Here is an 18479-nt window from a genome sequence, read left to right as displayed (position 1 = left end):
CACTGCTTGTACAGTAGTGACAAATACATTATCTTAATTCTTGATTTGAAGCCCACAATCTACAGAAGCTATTTTCGCTATAAGTTGTATAACAAAATTTAAGAATATACTGCTCGTGGCTGGTAAAACACTCTTACCAAGAAATGTTTTTCACAGGAGAACCACATTAAATTCATGGATGGACGTTAAAATGGACATTTACAAAATGGAGAAATCAGATTTTATTTTCACAAATTGATAATGATATCGAAAAAATAAAAAATACAGTGACAAATGACAATGAATGTGAGACATACAGAATCATTCTGAAATAAAATGATGGAATGGTTGTTTGAGGCTGAAGGAGGTCATTCGTGGAGGTATCTGGAAAAGACATGCATGTGTTCTTAGACACTGAGATAAAAGACATGCATGTGTTCTTAGACACTGAGATAAAAGACATGCATGTGTTATTAGACACTGAGATAAAAGACATGCATGTGTTCTTAGACACTGAGATAAAATACATGCATGTGTTATTAGACACTGAGATAAAAGACATGCATGTGTTATTAGACACTGAGATAAAAGACATGCATGTGTTATTAGACACTGAGATAAAAGACATAAATGTGTTATTCGACACTGAGATAAAATACATGCATGTCTTATTAGACACTGAGATAAAAGACATGCATGTGTTGCATGCAAGGAACTCATTCTTGCTTACCTACTGGCAATCACTGGTCAACCTCCATTTTGCTGAAGGGAAGACAATGAAACATGTATTAATACATAGGCAGGATAATAGTGTCCGTTTTTTCTGGTTAGGTTGTTTTCATCTGGATCTCAATGCGCTCCAGTATGGGTCAGAGGTACTGAATTATGTTAACTCAGGAGGATGTGCGTTTCAACATCTGGAGTGAACATAGCTCCTGGCTGCTGGGTAGTGAGTATAGCATATTTCTTATCTAGCAAGTTACTAGCAGTGTAGTTTAAGTGCTTTGTTACTGGTGCTGTATTCTCAGCTTGTGTTAGTCTGTAGTTTCTATTTTTGTATTTGTGCTATAAGCTGTAGGCCATTGATACTCTGTGTGTGCCTCACAGAGCACTTGAGGCAATTTCAGGTAGAACAGGCCACTTAATAGCCCTGTGCTAAGTGGCTGGGTGGGGCAGCACAGCTCCAAGGATTTAAAAGTCAGGCTGCTATAGTTTCACCTCAGTGTGCGTTTCAACATCTGGAGTGAACATAGCTCCTGGCTGCTGGGTAGTGAGTATAGCATATTTCTTATCTAGCAAGTTACTAGCAGTGTAGTTTAAGTGCTTTGTTACTGGTGCTGTATTCTCAGCTTGTGTTAGTCTGTAGTTTCTATTTTTGTATTTGTGCTATAAGCTGTAGGCCATTGATACTCTGTGTGTGCCTCACAGAGCACTTGAGGCAATTTCAGGTAGAACAGGCCACTTAATAGCCCTGTGCTAAGTGGCTGGGTGGGGCAGCACTCCCCGGCAGACAATTAGCAATCAAGCTAAGTGGTTTTAAACCAGCGCTGAAAGCGGCAGCTTGCAAAGCGGCCAGCCGAACGAAGGCTAGACGAACAAAGGCAGCTGCAGGCGACTTTGTCAAAGCGCGACTTGAGTGCTTCTTCTAGATATAGTAGTGTGTATATGTTTAGTGATCTACAATGGGCTTTCTTCCTATTCCTGTCCTCTCCTCTTTCTGGCGGTCGCAAAAACACTGGGTTACACCCAGATGTCGCGAGACCGCTAATCTAATGTATCCTACTATTTCAACTCACGTCGAGCAAGTGGTAACAGGGGGGCTCTGGAATTGCCGATCGGCTGTGGTGGAAGGCAAAGCTGCTTTCATCACAGGCTACGCATCCGGGCTCTCCCTTAACTTCCTTGCCCTGACTGAGACCTGGATCCCACCAGAAAACACTGCTACACCCGCGGCTCTGTCAGATGTGTTCTCTTTCTCTCACACTCCCAGAGGCGTGCGGATAGGTGGTGGTGCTGGTCTGCTAATTTCCAGAAAATGGAAATACTCTCCTGTCTCACTGTCACAATTCTCTCCTAACTCTTTTGAATATCACATGGTCACGGTTTCTCATCCAGTCAAGCTCACCATTGCAGTTGTTTATCGCCCACCGGGCTCTGCTGGTGGCTTCCTGGAGGAACTCGACCATCTAGTCTCTCACTTCCCGGTCGACGGCTCTGGAATCATCCTTCTGGGTGACTTCAACCTCCCGACCGAGAAGCAGCTAGACCCACTACTGTCGTTTCTCGCCGCCTTCGACCTAGTCCTTTCCCCATCTCCCCCTACCCACGAGAAGGGCAACCAACTGGACCTGATCTTCACCAGAGGCTGCTCTACTGCTAACCTGTCCGTCACTCCTCCTCCCAGTGAAAAGGGTAAGAAACTCTCTGATCACTACCTCATGTCTTACTCTCTCTCTCTCTCCTCCCCCCCCCCACAGCCCCTCCCTACCCACATGATTTCCTCACGTCGCAACCTTCGCTCACTATCCTCCTCTGATCTTTCCTCCTCTGTCCTCTCTGCTCTCCCTGCCCCCGAATCCTTTGCTCTACTATCCCCCGATACTGCCACTGATCTTCTTTTCTCTACTCTATCCTCTTCCCTGGACCATCTCTGTCCCCTCACCACCAGGCCTGCACGCCAAACTCCACCTGCACCCTGGTTGTCGGACTCAGTGCGTACTGAGAGACGGAGCCTAAGAGCAGCTGAGCGTAAATGGAGAAATGGCAACCTCCCCGAGGACCTTCTTACCTTCCAATCTCTCCTTTCTACCTTTTCCTCCTCTCTATCAGCTGCTAAAGCTGCTTTCTTCTGCACTAAAATTCAGGCTTCTCCTTCTAACCCTAAAAAACTCTTTGAAACTTTCTCCTCTCTCCTGCAACCACCTCCCCCTCCTCCCTCCTCGTCCCTCGTCCCTGACGATTTCGCCAACTTCTTTGACAAGAAGGTGAACGATATCCGATCCTCATTCCCTCCTCCCCCGGCTGGTGCCCTGCGCACTACCCACACCCGTCCCTCTTCCACCCTCCCCTCTCTAGCTTCATCTACTCCTCTCTCCCCCCCCTCCACCTCTCTATCCCACTTTTCTCCCCTTTCTCCTAACAAGGTCCTTCTCCTTGTTACCTCTAGCCGCCCCACCTCATGCTCTCTGGACCCTGTCCCATCCCCTCTGCTGCAGTCCACTGCACCTGAACTTCTTCCCTTCTTAACCCACCTTATTAACACCTCTCTGACATCTGGTTACTTTCCCTCTACTTTCAAGACTGCCAGAGTCACCCCCCTCCTCAAGAAACCGACACTTGACCCCTCTGAAGTCAAGAACTACAGGCCGGTTTCCCTTCTATCCTTCCTATCTAAAACTCTCGAACGTGCTGTGTTCAAACAACTGTCCTCGTATCTCCACCAGAACAACCTCCTGGACTCCAACCAGTCTGGGTTCAAAGTGGGTCACTCGACAGAGACTGCCCTCCTGGCAGTGGCGGAGTCACTCCATGCCGCTAGAGCGAACTCTCTCTCCTCTGTCCTGATACTCCTGGACCTGTCTGCAGCGTTCGACACAGTGAACCATCAGATCCTCCTCTCCACCCTCGAGGGGATGGGTGTCTCAGGCTCTGCACTCTCCCTGTTTGCATCCTACCTGACGGGTCGCTCCTACCAGGTGAAGCTGGGAGGGTCTGTGTCAGAACCACACAGGCTCACTACTGGGGTTCCCCAAGGCTCGGTTCTGGGTCCTCTTCTCTTCTCTCTCTACACTACATCTCTTGGTGCTGTCATCCGCTCCCATGGCTTTTCCTACCACTGCTATGCCGATGACACCCAGCTGATCCTCTCATTCCCCCCCTCTGACACACACGTGGAGGCACGCATTGCTGCTTGTCTGGCTGACATCTCGGAGTGGATGTCGACGAACCACCTGAAGCTCAACCTGGACAAGACCGAGCTGATGTTCATCCCGGGGAAGGGCTGTCCTCACCGAGACATGGCCATCACCATTGAGAACGCTGTGGTGACGTCAACTCGGACTGCGAAGAATCTGGGTGTGACCCTGGACGATCAACTGTCGTTCTCGGCTAACATCGCATCAGTGACACGGTCCTGCAGATTCCTCCTCTACAACATCAGGAGAATTCGGCCCTTCCTCACGGAGAAGGCAGCCCAGGTGCTCATCCAGGCTCTTGTCATCTCCCGCCTGGACTACTGCAACTCCCTCCTGGCTGGCGCTCCGGCATCTGCCATCAGACCCCTGGAGCTTGTTCAGAAAGCTGCGGCTCGTCTGGTGTTCAACCGCCCCAAGTTCTCTCACACAACTATCCTTCTCCGTTCCCTGCACTGGCTCCCCGTAGCGGCTCGCATTCAGTTTAAAACCCTGGTGCTAGCCTATAGGGCAGCGAAAGGAACAGCTCCCTCTTACCTCCGGGTATTGGTCAATGCCCACAACCCTTCCCGACCACTCCGGTCGGCCACCAAGGGGCGACTGACTCCCCCGCCACTCAACGGTCCTTCTGGTCGATCGACACGGTCACGACTTTTTTCTGTTCTGGCCCCACAGTGGTGGAATGAACTTCCCACTGATGTCAGGACAGCAGAGTCACTGCCCATCTTTCGCCGCAGGCTGAAAACCCACCTCTTCAGGAAACACTACCCTTCCTCTTTGCCTGGCCTACTTGTTGTTAACTAGTTGTACGAATGCTTGTTTTATTGTTGAATTGTTTATTGGATCTTGTTTAGTCAATACAATTATTTGTTTTTAGCTCCTGCTCATTTGACTACTTTGTCTCATCTGTTTAAGGAAATAGGTAGCTGATATATTGCACTTTTACCTTAGCGCTAGGTATGCTCTTGGTTGCTTGTTATTGCAGAAAATGCACTTATAACCTCTGGTGATTAGTAGCTTTCGTTCCCTACCTTTGTTGATTGCACTTATTGTAAGTCGCTTTGGATAAAAGCGTCTGCTAAATGACTGTAATGTAATGTAATGTAATGTAACACACATTATGCAAATAAGTCAGTTTTAACAAATATTATGTTTTGGTAACAGACAGGCAGGCAGGCGGGCGAGCGGACGGACGGACGGACGGACGGACGGGCGGGCGTGTGTGTGTGTGTGTGTGTGTGTGTGGTGACACTCACTCTGTGTCAGAATTATTCCCAGTGTCTGGGGGATCCACCTCCATCAGAGTCTGTTCATGTTGTCCACGAGGGAACTGGAATGCTCTCACTGAGCTACAATACATGAAGACACAAAACCATCACCTTTACGGGACAATAACTGAACACAGAATGTAGGATGACTCCTACTAGTGCAATATACTGTAGTTGTATGTGGTTTGGTTTGGTTCAAATGCATTGTTTTGTATTGTGTTTTAAATGTTGAATGACTTTTTTGAGTTTTTTATTTCCTTAAAAAGTACAGTACAAACTGTAATTGCAAAAAGTAGTATGGTACAAATCTGCTAACCTTAGATGACCTCGTCCATCACCAAAGGTTCTCTGCGATGCATTGAACTCCTAGTCAGTAAACACAACATACAAAGCACTAAATTATACACGCATGTATGCATGCACACTTGAGCACACACACACACACACACACACACACACACACACACACACACACACACACACACACACACACACACACACACACACACACACACACACACACACACGTTGATTGAGTATGTTTAACTTTAACAGGTAACTCACCACCGGGAGGGAAAATGTCTTCTCCCCATTCACCACAACTCCAGGCACTCCAGATTGATTGTCAACACATTGGACTGAAAGCTGCAGAAACATAAAAAGTATGTTGTTTTAAATTAAACCTTGTGGTCATTTCATGTTATTTACTTTGTTGTGACTGTGAAAGCCAGAACATTTATTTTGAAGTGGCACAAAATATCTGGTTGTCATGATATTAGCAAAGAAAGGACATAGGCCCAAATTATTATATAATTTCCAAACAACACAATCATCTATAAACAATGCATAAGTATACAATAGAAAAAAGGACAACACAATACATACATAAGTCTATCATGTAACAACGGTGATAGTTAGTGTATGGTCCTTGGCTGTGGCCTGGTGGGCCAGAGCCTGTTCCTCACAGACTGCAGACAGCACAGAGTGGACCTGCCTGGCAGGCTGGGACAATCTACTTAAAGGACGACTTCACCACTTTTCAACCTATCTTCATATAATAGGTCCTCACTAATGCTCATGATAAAATGATACAATTTTTTTTCTACTTGGTCTCTGTCTCATAGGAGGGCTGTGGACAGTCCAGAAACCCGTCTACCAGTGACATCATCGTTAGGCAGGATTTTTTCCCCCAAAAAAAATCCGATTTTTATTAAGGCGAGAACAATGGGATCTATTATTGCATTGCAACTTTCCAGGAATAGAAAGCCTGCAGTTTCTATTAGCTTGGATTCCCCATCAATGATGTCACTGGTAGACGGGTTTCTGAACTGTCTACAGCCCTCCTATGAGACACAGACTCATTAGAAAAAAATTGTACCATTTTATCATGAGCATTAGTGAGGGTTTCCTGTTAGTAAACATGAGAGGAATATGACCGCGCAGAGGAGGGGGAAGCCTATGGGTGCGTTTGGAAATTACGCACCGGAGCACACTCGCCTATTAGTTTGTATTGGCCAGTGCGCTCACTGCCGCTCAGGGCTGTATTTTCGAACGCGCCTTTCACCCGGGCATGCGCAGATTGCGCATTCTGCTCTGTGATGACGTCGCGCGGAAATCCGTCTATTATATGAGGATATGTTGAAAAGTGGTGAAGTCGTCCTTTAACAAACCCGTTAAGACCTGAGGTTGATCCTAAAAATGGCTTCTAAATCCTGAGAGTTTTCTGAAAAACGTATGTTGCTATATCAGTGGTGCTCAAAACCTTTTCATGTCAAGGACCCCCAAAACGGACCCCCATCTCAAAATGTTCCAGGGACCCCCAGAAGCAAAGATATGACTTAAAAATGTTCTCTTTAAAAAAATATATATATATATTCCAAGATTTGCACAAATGTTCATGATTTTTGAATAGCCAAATAAATCTAAAATGACACAGAAGCTTTTCCGATTTTAATGGGTTAAATATTTAGATGCCAGCCATCCTACTTTGGACTGCTTTTTGTTTAAATCTGATCCTCACGGGCCTAGTCATTTTTATCCTGAAGAGTTTACATCTGTCTGAAGCTTTTGTGGTAAATGTACAGGTAATTAATGAAAATTGTGAAAAGCATGTTAGTGCAAGATGCAATTATATGTGTCAAATTGACAGATTATTTCAGTAGTGGGAGATGCCGAACAGACACTGATGAGACAAGACCCAGCAGCAAGGACACAGCAGGTGGTAGAAAGCAGGTTCAAGAGGAATAGCTACTACACCTAGTTAATGTCAGGACCAATAGAGAATGATCAGACCTGGTTAAGCTCACACACACACACACACACACACACACACACACACACACACACACACACACACACACACACACACACACACACACACGATGCTCAGAGAGTGCGACCATGCACCATGCACATGAGTCAGTTAGCTATCTGACACAGTCATATTAGTCAGTTCGATTAAGCAATGTCACTCCATTGATGCAGAATCATCTACGTCTGCATCGTTATGCATCTTTATTAATTTCCACATATCAAACCACAAACAATACTATCGCCGAAGGCCCGACATTTGTCGTGGAAGCAGCGCTGGCTTGAAAACTATACAATCACTTGACTCTGCTACCCACTAAAGACAGTACGATACAAGAAAGTCCTACAATAAATAACAAGTAGGCTACTTGGCCCTTTAATATTAAACATTTTGTTACATTAGCTAGCTACATACCTTCAATGCAAAGGTAGCCATTGTTTCGATTTTATTTCCTGGTTGTACCATTTGTCGCATAACTGTCGCAAACGTGCCATGCACTCTCCACGTCACATGACCATTTATGTCTATATGTTTTTGAGTTTTAGTTGAGAATTAGGCAATGAAGTTGCTCAATATTGATTCATTTTACAATTACAACGGTGTTATGTTAGTGCTTCATAATAACTACTGTACCGCAATTGCATTTTAACTAGGGACATCCAGCTTTATCCTCAACACTGCTTCTTAACACGAACATGAAACTTAACTAACAATACGATCTAGCAGCCAGATGATGTCGCTAGTCCACCATATCTAGGCACCATCATATCGTTGTCAAGTACTATGTGTTATTTTGAATAGATTATTCATGATTCCCAACCTAATGGTGAGGTTGTCTTGTCAACTTGTCAACTTGGAGGCTGGTCAACCTACTTCTTTTGAATTAATTTAATTAAATAACGATGAATTTATTTACAACAAATACATACATTTTTATTTATACATCTTAAAACAGCACCGTCCGAGTTGCCTATCTCCACATTTGTGGAATAAACTTCTTTTGAAAGTTAGACAGGCTACCTCGCTAGCCACTTTTAAAACAATTTTATAGACTCACTTCTACATAAAGGCTTTTAACTAGAGGATTGGACAATGGACTCTGCGTACATTTGAAAACTCTTATTACTTTGTCTTTTTTGTTGTTCTTTTGCTCTTTTTTTTTTGCTTTAATTGAATTGCCTGTGTTTTGCCTTTTCGCCCTCACTATGTTGTTTGTGTTGTGAAGCACATTGTAAATAAAGTTTATTATTATTATTGTCATCTATTGGCCTTGAGAATGCATTATTCGTTGACTGTCTCTGTTTCTGTCTGTGTCTCGTCTCTGTCTCTTCTTCCCAGTGTTGAACAGTAACATAGTACATTTACTTGAGTAGTGTAAAAATGTTTGTATCTGCACTTTACTTGTATTATTATTATTATACTTATGACTTTCACTCCACTACATTTAAAAGACAAATATTATATTATATTTGAATCCAGATTTCTAGGAAGGCTGTCGTTACTAGTTTTATGTTATTATTTTTTTCTTCTCTAAAACGCTTCCACCTCATTTAATAATTAAAATTTTAATAATTTTAAACTGGAACTCAAAGAAGTATTTAAATACAATTTCAATTTTAGTCTAACATAGTTCAGTCAGACACCTCTTGGATTGGATTAGAATATATTTTTATTAAGCAAGCTTGAGCATGGATATAGAAGCATGAGGAAGCATAGTTTGGCGTCAGGCATCTGAATCCATTCATTCCCTGTAAGAATAACATTTTTAATGAATGTTACATGCCAAATAGCATTTACAGGGAATGAATTAAACCCCCGTGGGGATCTAGAAACAGAGCCTACAGGTGGATGCCGGGGAGGCGGGTGGGATGACTTTCATGGGCAGCAGCATACAGGTAAGCAGTGAGCAGATAACAGCAGCAGTAAGCAGCGAGCAGATAAACAGCAGTAAGCAGCGAGCAGATAAACAGCAGCAGTAGCAGTGAGCAGATGCAGCAGCAGTAGCAGCGAGCAATAGCAGCAGCAGCAGCGGTAGCAAGCACGTCAGCTCTGCTAGACAGGGAAGCCAGAATGTGCAGGTAACAGCGTAGTACCTTTAACCACCCGATCAGGAGAAAAGAGCATCTGACTATAGTCACCTGATCGGATGGCCCAATCCCTTGAGCTGCCTGGCCTGAACTAGCTCCGTAGACTGCGCATCATAAACGTACCCATTTACTTACCTATCTTCACAAAACATGAATGTTTTTGTTGGACATTAATTCATCTTTTCCATTCCATCCATTCCATCCATCCATTCATGTCTTGAGTTGATGACCTGTGAAAATGTTCTGAGGAGTTTTTGAAAATGTTACAAGTATGCATGTGGTTACGACGGGGTGGATCAGGATCTGGCAATCACGAGTTAGTTACACTTCCTCTTTGTGATGTGCTGAAGGAAGAAAAAGGCTTGCTGAAGGGAAAATAATGGGTTTCCGAGGCTACTGAAGGACTGACTCACATCTGCACAGAGGGGTGGGATATTATTGTGCAATCAGTGTTGCACAGTGCGCCACACAGTGGGTTTGGGTTTAAACTATTTTGTATCTATTTGATTTGATAGGAAAGTTGTGACATCAACCACCCATGGACTGTATCCAGGCCCAGCTGTGTGAGATATGGGGTGTGTAATTGATAGAAAATAAGTCATTTTTGGGGTGAACTACTCCTTTAACCCTGTTAACCCATTAAGGCCTGAGGCCAATTCTACAAATGCCTTGTAAATCAGTGACTCATGCTCACACACCCATGACTCTAGTTCTACACGTACATGTTTTTGTACTTTTGGGTTTTGCATAGACGTTACTTTATAGTGCACTATACTTTATAGCCTGCGTCCGAGAAGGCAGTGGTTAGATTGTATACTCTTACGGCCCATTTTTAATACTTAACACTGTACACACACACACGCACACACCCACAACATTAGTCATTTGTGTAAGGACACATTGTTGACAACTGCCCTGGACCTTCTGGTGAAAAACAGGAATAAAAAAAAGAAGGAAAAGAAGATAAAAAAGCAGAAGTGAAAACCGTTCTGCAAGCACATTTTTGTATTCCTGATCCCAGTTTGACTTGTGGGGGGGAGTCTGAGTTCTCAGAACTGCTTAGGCCTTATGTTCAAACTTGTGGTAATAATAATAATGTGAGCCGGTGGAAATTATGCACAAAGCACAAGCTTTTGTGTTGTGTCTTCGGAAATGCGCACCGCGAGCGCACTCGCCTATTAGTTTGTATTGGCCAGTGTGCTCAGTGTTATATTTCCGAACGCACCCTTTATATTTCTTTCCACTGACCTGCACTAACCTAGGCTGGGTGATAAGGAGTGTGGGTGTGGTTCGCCTTTCAATTTTGCCTCTGTTTTAAGTTTTTGCCTTTTAATCCAAAGTTGTCATACGAACCTCTGCTGCCTTTTAACGCTTTAACCGTGAGGACCAGACCTCCTAAAGGTGCCGTAGTCGGCTTTGTTTTAACATTATTGGTTTTAGCTTTAAGCACCGTGCACTTTACCAACTAACTTATATTTTATTATTTAATTTTTAAGTGCACACATTTAAGTAATTGGATGTTTTTAGCAGCGCCACAATACATTTTATTTATAACGCACGCACACGGAAATCACAGACCTAAGAAAAGGCTTTGTTAAAAAGGTACGTTTTGAGTGTTTTTAAAAGCATCGGTAGATTGTGGGGCTCTCAAGTGGTCGGGGAGGGCATTCCACAGGCGTGGGGCAGTGGAGCAGAAAGCCCGGTCGGCCATGGTGCGGAGATTGGTCTTGGGGGCCTGGAGAAGCTGGTTGGTGTTGGACGAGCAAAGGTTTCGAGTGGAGGGTTATTTTGTTAAGAGAAGTTATATGAGGTGGGGGGGGGCATTGCCGTGGATGCACTGATGGGTCAGAAGGGAGATCTTGAATTCAGTCCTGAAGGTGAGGGGAGCCAGTGGAGTGAATGTGGTGTGGTGATTGGCGCTGATCGGCGTTGCCATTAAACATGTTTAATCCATTATTTTCTATTTAGTTTAGTCTCTTCCGCACTCCATGTCCCGCCTCCCCCGTCTTGTGATTGGCTAGGCAAATTGCAGCTAGCCAATCACAAGACAGGGGAGGCGGGACATGGAGCGAGACAGAGAGCAAAACATTTTAAAATATAGATTAAACATGTTTAATGACATGTAATCTCTCAAGAACAGATTCAGAGCTGCGCTTGAATCTGTCGGGAGTCGTGTTGAGATCCTATGCACATTGGCTACAAGTGGGCGGGCCTTCAGATCAGGAAGCAGGCCGCGCCAATGAAATGTAGTGGGCGGGATTTACATCTGTGCGGCTCGCTTCCCACTGGAAACAATACGAAACTCATTTAACAATAGCGTCCTTAGAGCCGACAAAACCACGGAAAGTTAGTAACATTTTAACTTGCTCTTTCATCATAGAAACAAGTGGGCTTATAACCAAAACGATACATGTTCTTTGGGAGAAATGGTGTTAGTGTTCCCTGGAGAAATATTGTTAGTGGGAATGAAAACATAGGCGCACCACCGGAAGTAGAGGGCTGAAGGCATGTCCAAACCTCGGTTTCCAGTGAGCATGGGGCCAGTTCACTCTTTTAGCACATAAACGAACGCAAACAAAGCTGATTCAGACAATATAGAACATCACCAAACCCAGTACGGTTTGTTTTTTAAATAAAAATGTCAACTTCCTGTTGATTTTACTATTTAAAGATCCGGATCCGCGGATCCAGTACGGGTTTTCCTCCTAATAAAAATGGCCAAATCAACAGGAAGTTAACATTTTTATATAAAAAAAAACAGTACTGGGTTTGGTGATGTTCTATATTGTCTGAATACATTTTGTTTGCGTTCGTTTATGTGCTAAAAGAGTGACTTTGAGAGCTATTTCAGCGTACAATGTAAGTCAATGAGGAGCATTTTGAATCAATTTCTAATCAATGGAGCAATTATTTTTTATTTGCTGTTCACCTTTGAAGTTACATCATGGCAAGGTAACTACACACCCAAAGTGGTCTTGTTTATTTATATTAGATGTTTATTATACTGCATTTGTAGCTATTGCTGTTATAGTTCTCACTACTGCTGTTGCCTACTTGTATAATTGTCATTGCTGTGATAGTTTCACTGTTTTTACTATTGTAAAACCCCACACTAGAGCCTTATGTGTCTTCCAGTTAAAGGGGCTACACCATGAATTTCATTTTTTTTTTAGGTTTTTAGTATTTTTTGGGCTCCCCAGTGTCTCTTGTACCCAAAAAAATATTTTTTTTTAACATTCAGTCATTCATGCTCATTTCATGGATTTCCTGAATGGGCGTGTCTGAACAGGCCATTTCAGAATGGCTGTGCAAGTGATGTCACTTGCACGGATTTTGCATTGACGATGGCCAGACAGAATTGCTCAGTAGCTCCCCCCTGCCCAATAGGACGTTTTGGTATTGCAGCTGAAAAAGCTTGGAATGACAGACAGTCAGATTGTCAGAAAAAATATCTGGATGTTTTTTAGGCTTACAACCTGTTTAAAACGTATTAGGGGGCAATATTTATATATAATATATATTTTTTTTAATTCATGGTGTAGCCCCTTTAAGAGGGAGTTTTTCAATGCCACTGTCGCAAAAATTGCTTGCTCAAGGTGGGACAATGTCGGGTCTTTGCTCTATATGTAAAGTGCCGTGAGACAACTTGTGATTTGGCACTATAATACATTTGAACTGAAAAGTGTCTGGCTGGCTATCTCCTACCAACCTACCCATCTATCTATAGTTTTTTACTATACAACCCTGAACTTGTGTAACCCTGAAGTTTTCATAGGAATGACTGAATCACTGAACTGTTTTTGTGTCATTTACCAATTGTGGAAACACCCTGTGGTTTCATTCTGTCTACAATTGCATCATGCTTTGGATGGACTTGAATTAATTCAGTACTTAGTGCAGCAACCATTATCATAGTACTCGGAGGCCAGTTCATGATGTCCGCACGATGATGTCATATCGATGACATCAGGAATCTCTATACATGGGCATATTTATGTTTATGTCTGAGTCATAGTGGCCGTGATCCTGCCTATACCGTATATGGGCGTATCTGGTCTGTTTATGGTTATGTCTGAGTCAGAGTTACGTGGCCGTGGTCCGCTGGCCCACCCACCCATCCTTCCACCTACCCTCCCATTAGTCAATTTTAATATAGGATAAGTGAAACTCTTGAGTTCTTCGTCTTTCGGCATTTTAGAAAGGGGCCCCGCTACCGCTCCTCCTTGCAGCCAACCATAGCTCCTCTCCGCCTCTCCGTTTCGGCAACAAGACGCTTTCCAACTCTTACCACCGCCAATGTCGGTTTGATGGGGAGCCCCCTTAAGAATCACAATCAAAGCGAGTGATGATGTTATCACAAGAAAGGAGGAAATTATCTACCTGGGTTCCATTTTGGAGGCAAACCTCTGCGGTGATAAAATGGCAGAAAGAGAGTCAATCAAAGAACACGTTTTTTTTGTATAGGATTTCCTCTCTAGTCAGACATTGAGGATTCTTACAGGGGCCCTCATCCAAGTTCATTTTGACTATGCGTGCTTCTCATGGTATCACAACACCACTAAGGCCTTAAAAACAAACTGTTAAGGCTACGTCTTGGCCTCAAACATCAACCCCTGCTCATTTTGGTAGGGTTGGATGGCTCAGGGTTGAAGACAGAGTGCGGCAACTTGCAATGGGCCTGGTCTACAAGATACACCACTTTTATTTTGTGTTACGGCTCCAGCCTATAGGGGACCCAAGGAGGACGTGTGACCCCTCTCTTTAAAACCTCACAATGAACCACCAGCAAGCCCTGGTGGTTCCCTTTCTTCAGAGTGGGTCAGTTGTCATAAAATAATAAACCAAAACAACAAAATAATATTATATCCTAATTAAGAACCCAAATGAATGTAAGACAACTGTTAACATAACTCTAAAACAAAAAAAACAGGAGGGGGAAAAAGGAAGCCAAAAGAATGATCACCCATCCCTACCAAAACCTGGCTTTTAATGCTGCGTTCACACTGGCAGCTACAAAGATACAGGCTACCATTCATTTTCAATGGAAATTGGAAGCCAGCAACATAAAGATACATAGATACATCCGGCATTTGTAGCTGCTACAAAAGCTACAAAGTTGCAAAAAAGTTGCGCTGGTTTCAACTTCAGCTACAAATGCTGTGCAGCGTCATATCTTTTGTATCTGCCAGTGTGGTCGCAGCATAGACGGGTTTCATGTTTGTGTGACAAGGGTGAAATGAGGGGTTCTTAAAACTTTTGTAATTTGTTTTTATTGGTGCTTAATGTGTATAATTGCCTCATTTAACCCCACCATCTTATTATTTTTGTACCAATTATTATTACGCACTGTATTGTTTATAATTGTTTTCCCCATGATCCCCTGGTCACATGTATTGAGAGACATTGAGTGGCAGAGCGGCAGTCACGCGGTCACGCCCAAGGCCACGGTCATGGCCAATGTCCCCAGACAGACTGTCACCACGGACAAATGAAAGAAGAGGGAGGTGTGGTTTGGCAGGTACAAAAGCGGAGGCGGGACCGTTTGAAAGGAAGAACAGAGCACCCAAGTGACAGAGGCGTCAGTGAGGAGAAGGACAGCAGAGGGGAAGGTGGTGCCGAGACACGGAGTAGAGGAGTGCATAGATGAAGTAGACATACCAGCCACCTAGGAGTTTGGAAGCCGAGGTGTGCCTACATTCAAAGGAGAAACCAAGAGGAGAAAGCGATCGAACCGAAGGGGAGGAAGAGGCGAGTGAGACCAGACCATATGAGAGACGAGTGAGACCAGACCATATAAGGAGCGCTGAGACTGGAAAGTGGCGATAACGTTGCATACGCAACCAACTCAGCGCCAGGTGTAAAAACCTGGCTGGCGAGTGAGTATTCGAACAAGCAACGTTGAATCCCTGTATAACCACTGCCTGAGACAACGCAAATGTATCGTGTAAATGCACAGTGAACTGGTCTAGATCTCTATAATTGCAGGCGGAGAGAAAGAAGAGAGAAGACGAAGACGACTGGCCTCAAACCCTTTCCCATCTTACCCCCATATATGGACATGCAGCATTACCCCTGAACAAACCGTGTTGAGTATCTTGAAGCACTTTATTGGCACAGCACTTTACTTGAAAAGTATTTGTTGCACAGAAACCCCCCATGCTAAGGAACCCTTGTGATTAAGCCCCGCGTAATTTGCACAACTTTATAATTTATTTTATAGTTGTTGTGTAGATTAATTGTGTTTTGTATGTTTATATAGGTTTTATTAGTATAGTGTTTATTTGATTGTTTTTAAGGCACAGAAGCCAATGTATTAGGGACCCAATAAATATGACTTACCTTTTTTTGATACACTGTATTCGTGTCCAGTTTCTTAAAGGGATATTCTCATGCCAGTGTTGTATTCTCAAAACCAAAAGTATTGAAACTTACCAGTTAACCTCGAACCTGTGAAAGCCTGAAGAAGAAGTTAAAGTGTATTCAAAGGGGACTTCCCTCTATAACAAAAGTGGCGTAGTCGACAAACAATTAGTTCAGATAGGACTCACAGTAATTACGCACCCAGCACTTTATTGTGCATTTATATTTTATTGTTGTGAGTTTTATTCTGGATTATTTATTAAAGGAGAAGAGTGCAATAGTACAAACAAATTGCAAGTCAAATGTGATACAATTTCGGCCCTGTTCACATTTGTAAACATTGAGAGGATATGACCGCGCAGAGGAGGGGGTAAGCCAACTAAGCCTATAGAGGGCGCCATTACCCGCAGCAGCTCTGGTCAAATGTCCATTCATAAAAGAAATGATCTTCACCGGGTTTAATGAAAGTAGATTAAATTATGCAGTTTGTAATACCTTGTTTACTCAATAAAAATGATTTGTTGGAAGTTGGATCTGTTTGTATATAATAGCAGCATTATGTCTATTATGCCTATAATAGCAGAATTATGGCTAGCTAACTCCCGAATATAACAACAGAGTGAACGGCGCAACAATTCGTTTCCCCCAGACATGCGCAGATTGCGCATTCTGCTCTGTGATGACGTCGCGCGGAAATCCGTCTATAAGTCATCCAACTAAGTGTAGTAGCAGTACAGTACAGTCCATCGAACAGAAATGTGCATGACATGTTTGCTGGCAGTCCAAGCGGAAGTGAAGAGAGAGGGGTGACCTTAATTGTTGAGAAGAGCTGGCAACTTATCCCATAGATATAGAAACCTAGATACCTCATTGGCCTCTGCAGTTCATTGGAGCGACCTGTATCGCAATACCCTTGTATTGCTTCCGCCCCTAGTCCAAGGAAGATTTTCCCTAGTCGCGTGTGTCACAGAAGGGGGCGTTCAGTAGGCCTCTGATTGGCCTACCGAACGTCCCCTTCTGTGAAGCACGCGACTGAGGGCGGAAGCTGGTGCGCGCCCGAGATACAGACGCCTCAGAGCCAGAGGAGGCGTCTACCTTTATATGTCTATGACATATCCTCCTCCACCATCAGCCTGGGACCAATCACCTCCTAGTCACCACCTACTCTCTCAATCATTCACTCACTCACTAGCTCACACAGCTGCCACGCATCACTCTCAAAACGATCACCTCACACAAGGGCACAGAAGGTTACACATACCTTGTGACAGTGTGGTTCTCAAACTTTTTCATGTCCCCCCAAATGATGTATTTGGCCATGGACCTCCATCTCCAAAATATTTTGTGCCAGGGACCTCCAGAAGCAAAGATTTGAGTTTAAAATGTTCGCTTTAAAAATAATATATGTATATATATTCAAATGTTCACGATTTGCCAAAATAGCAGATCTACAAGTATATCCGTAGTATATGGTTAAAGGGGTTAAAATGATTGTGACGCTTTAGCTGGGGCCCCCATAGGTACCCAAAGGACCCCTGGAGGGTCAATTTGAGAACCAGTGCTTTATGACATGTACAAAAACCTCAGGGGTAACAACATGAACATGAACTACTGGACTAGGGTTCATGTAACATGATCTCACACTCCCTGGATAAGAGCAAGACGTTAAATGCAAATTGTAAATAGTCCTGACACCCCCTGGTGACCTTTTGGTATCACTACACCCCTACTGTAAAATTAGTCCATTAATGATCATCATGGCACATTTCAGCTCTAAAAGCATATTCTGTGTTGTCTCTTTAGTTTAAAAACAGCCCAAATTTTTTTTTTACAGCTAGCAAAATGTGTGTTTATTTTGCCTTACTATCAAAAGGAAATAAGGAATAGGCGTACACATTGTAAGTATGCCTACATCATAAAATAACATTTCCTTAATTATTATATGAACACCAGTCCCATTTATTTTTGGATGGATAGCATTCTCATTAACAATAAATTGTTTTGCAGTATGCTGGCTTTAATAGTAAAGATGGAAAGCTCAAAACCTCATTGGCTGAGAGTCGTGGTATAATAACCATATACTACAACATGAAGTATAGTGTCTGTGTACGGTCACTATACTTATACACTCAAGTTAGTTGATTTATCTGATGTTAAGAGAAGAGAGGTTTATTTATCACTCACTCACTCATACATACAATATGTTTGTGTGATGTTCCACATTGTTTGATGTTTTATATTGTGGAATATAATGTTTGTAAAGGCAACGGGCAAGCAAAGAAGACAAACACATCTTTCATGTCATTCACAAAGTGATGAGATGCACAACACTCACTCTTTTATTCTGTAATTATTCACGTGGCTAGTGTGCCTTCTTGTGGTGAATAAGGGAAATACAACTCATTTGACTGCTGTTTAGACTGAGTGGAGGAGCTCTGCTTTGATTTCAGTACCCTCAGTCAATGTTGCCATGTATGCTTATTATAAGCGACTTTGGGCTGTTTTTTCTGTAAAGTTGCTTGTAAATATTGGTAGTTGGGTTGCGTTGCATTTTGTTGTGGCT

At 43.3% G+C, this 18479-nt stretch overlaps 1 long non-coding RNA gene across 1 annotated transcript; it reads right to left on the bottom strand.

Moving 5' to 3' along the window:
* Nucleotides 1-241: 241 nt before the first annotated feature.
* On the bottom strand, nucleotides 242-9792 carry LOC311063724. The gene is made up of 6 exons (XR_014602640.1): nucleotides 9692-9792; nucleotides 5723-5803; nucleotides 5475-5524; nucleotides 5147-5239; nucleotides 710-741; nucleotides 242-363 (listed from the first exon to the last, which is right to left on the bottom strand). It is a non-coding gene; the product is annotated as an uncharacterized lncRNA (long non-coding RNA).
* Nucleotides 9793-18479: the final 8687 nt, after the last annotated feature.

This window comes from Gymnoscopelus microlampas, assembly GCF_963454915.1.
Source record: "Gymnoscopelus microlampas genome assembly, chromosome: 16".
In the NCBI taxonomy this organism is placed as follows: domain Eukaryota; kingdom Metazoa; phylum Chordata; class Actinopteri; order Myctophiformes; family Myctophidae; genus Gymnoscopelus; species Gymnoscopelus microlampas.
This window is presented reverse-complemented; position numbering and strand designations above follow the sequence as displayed.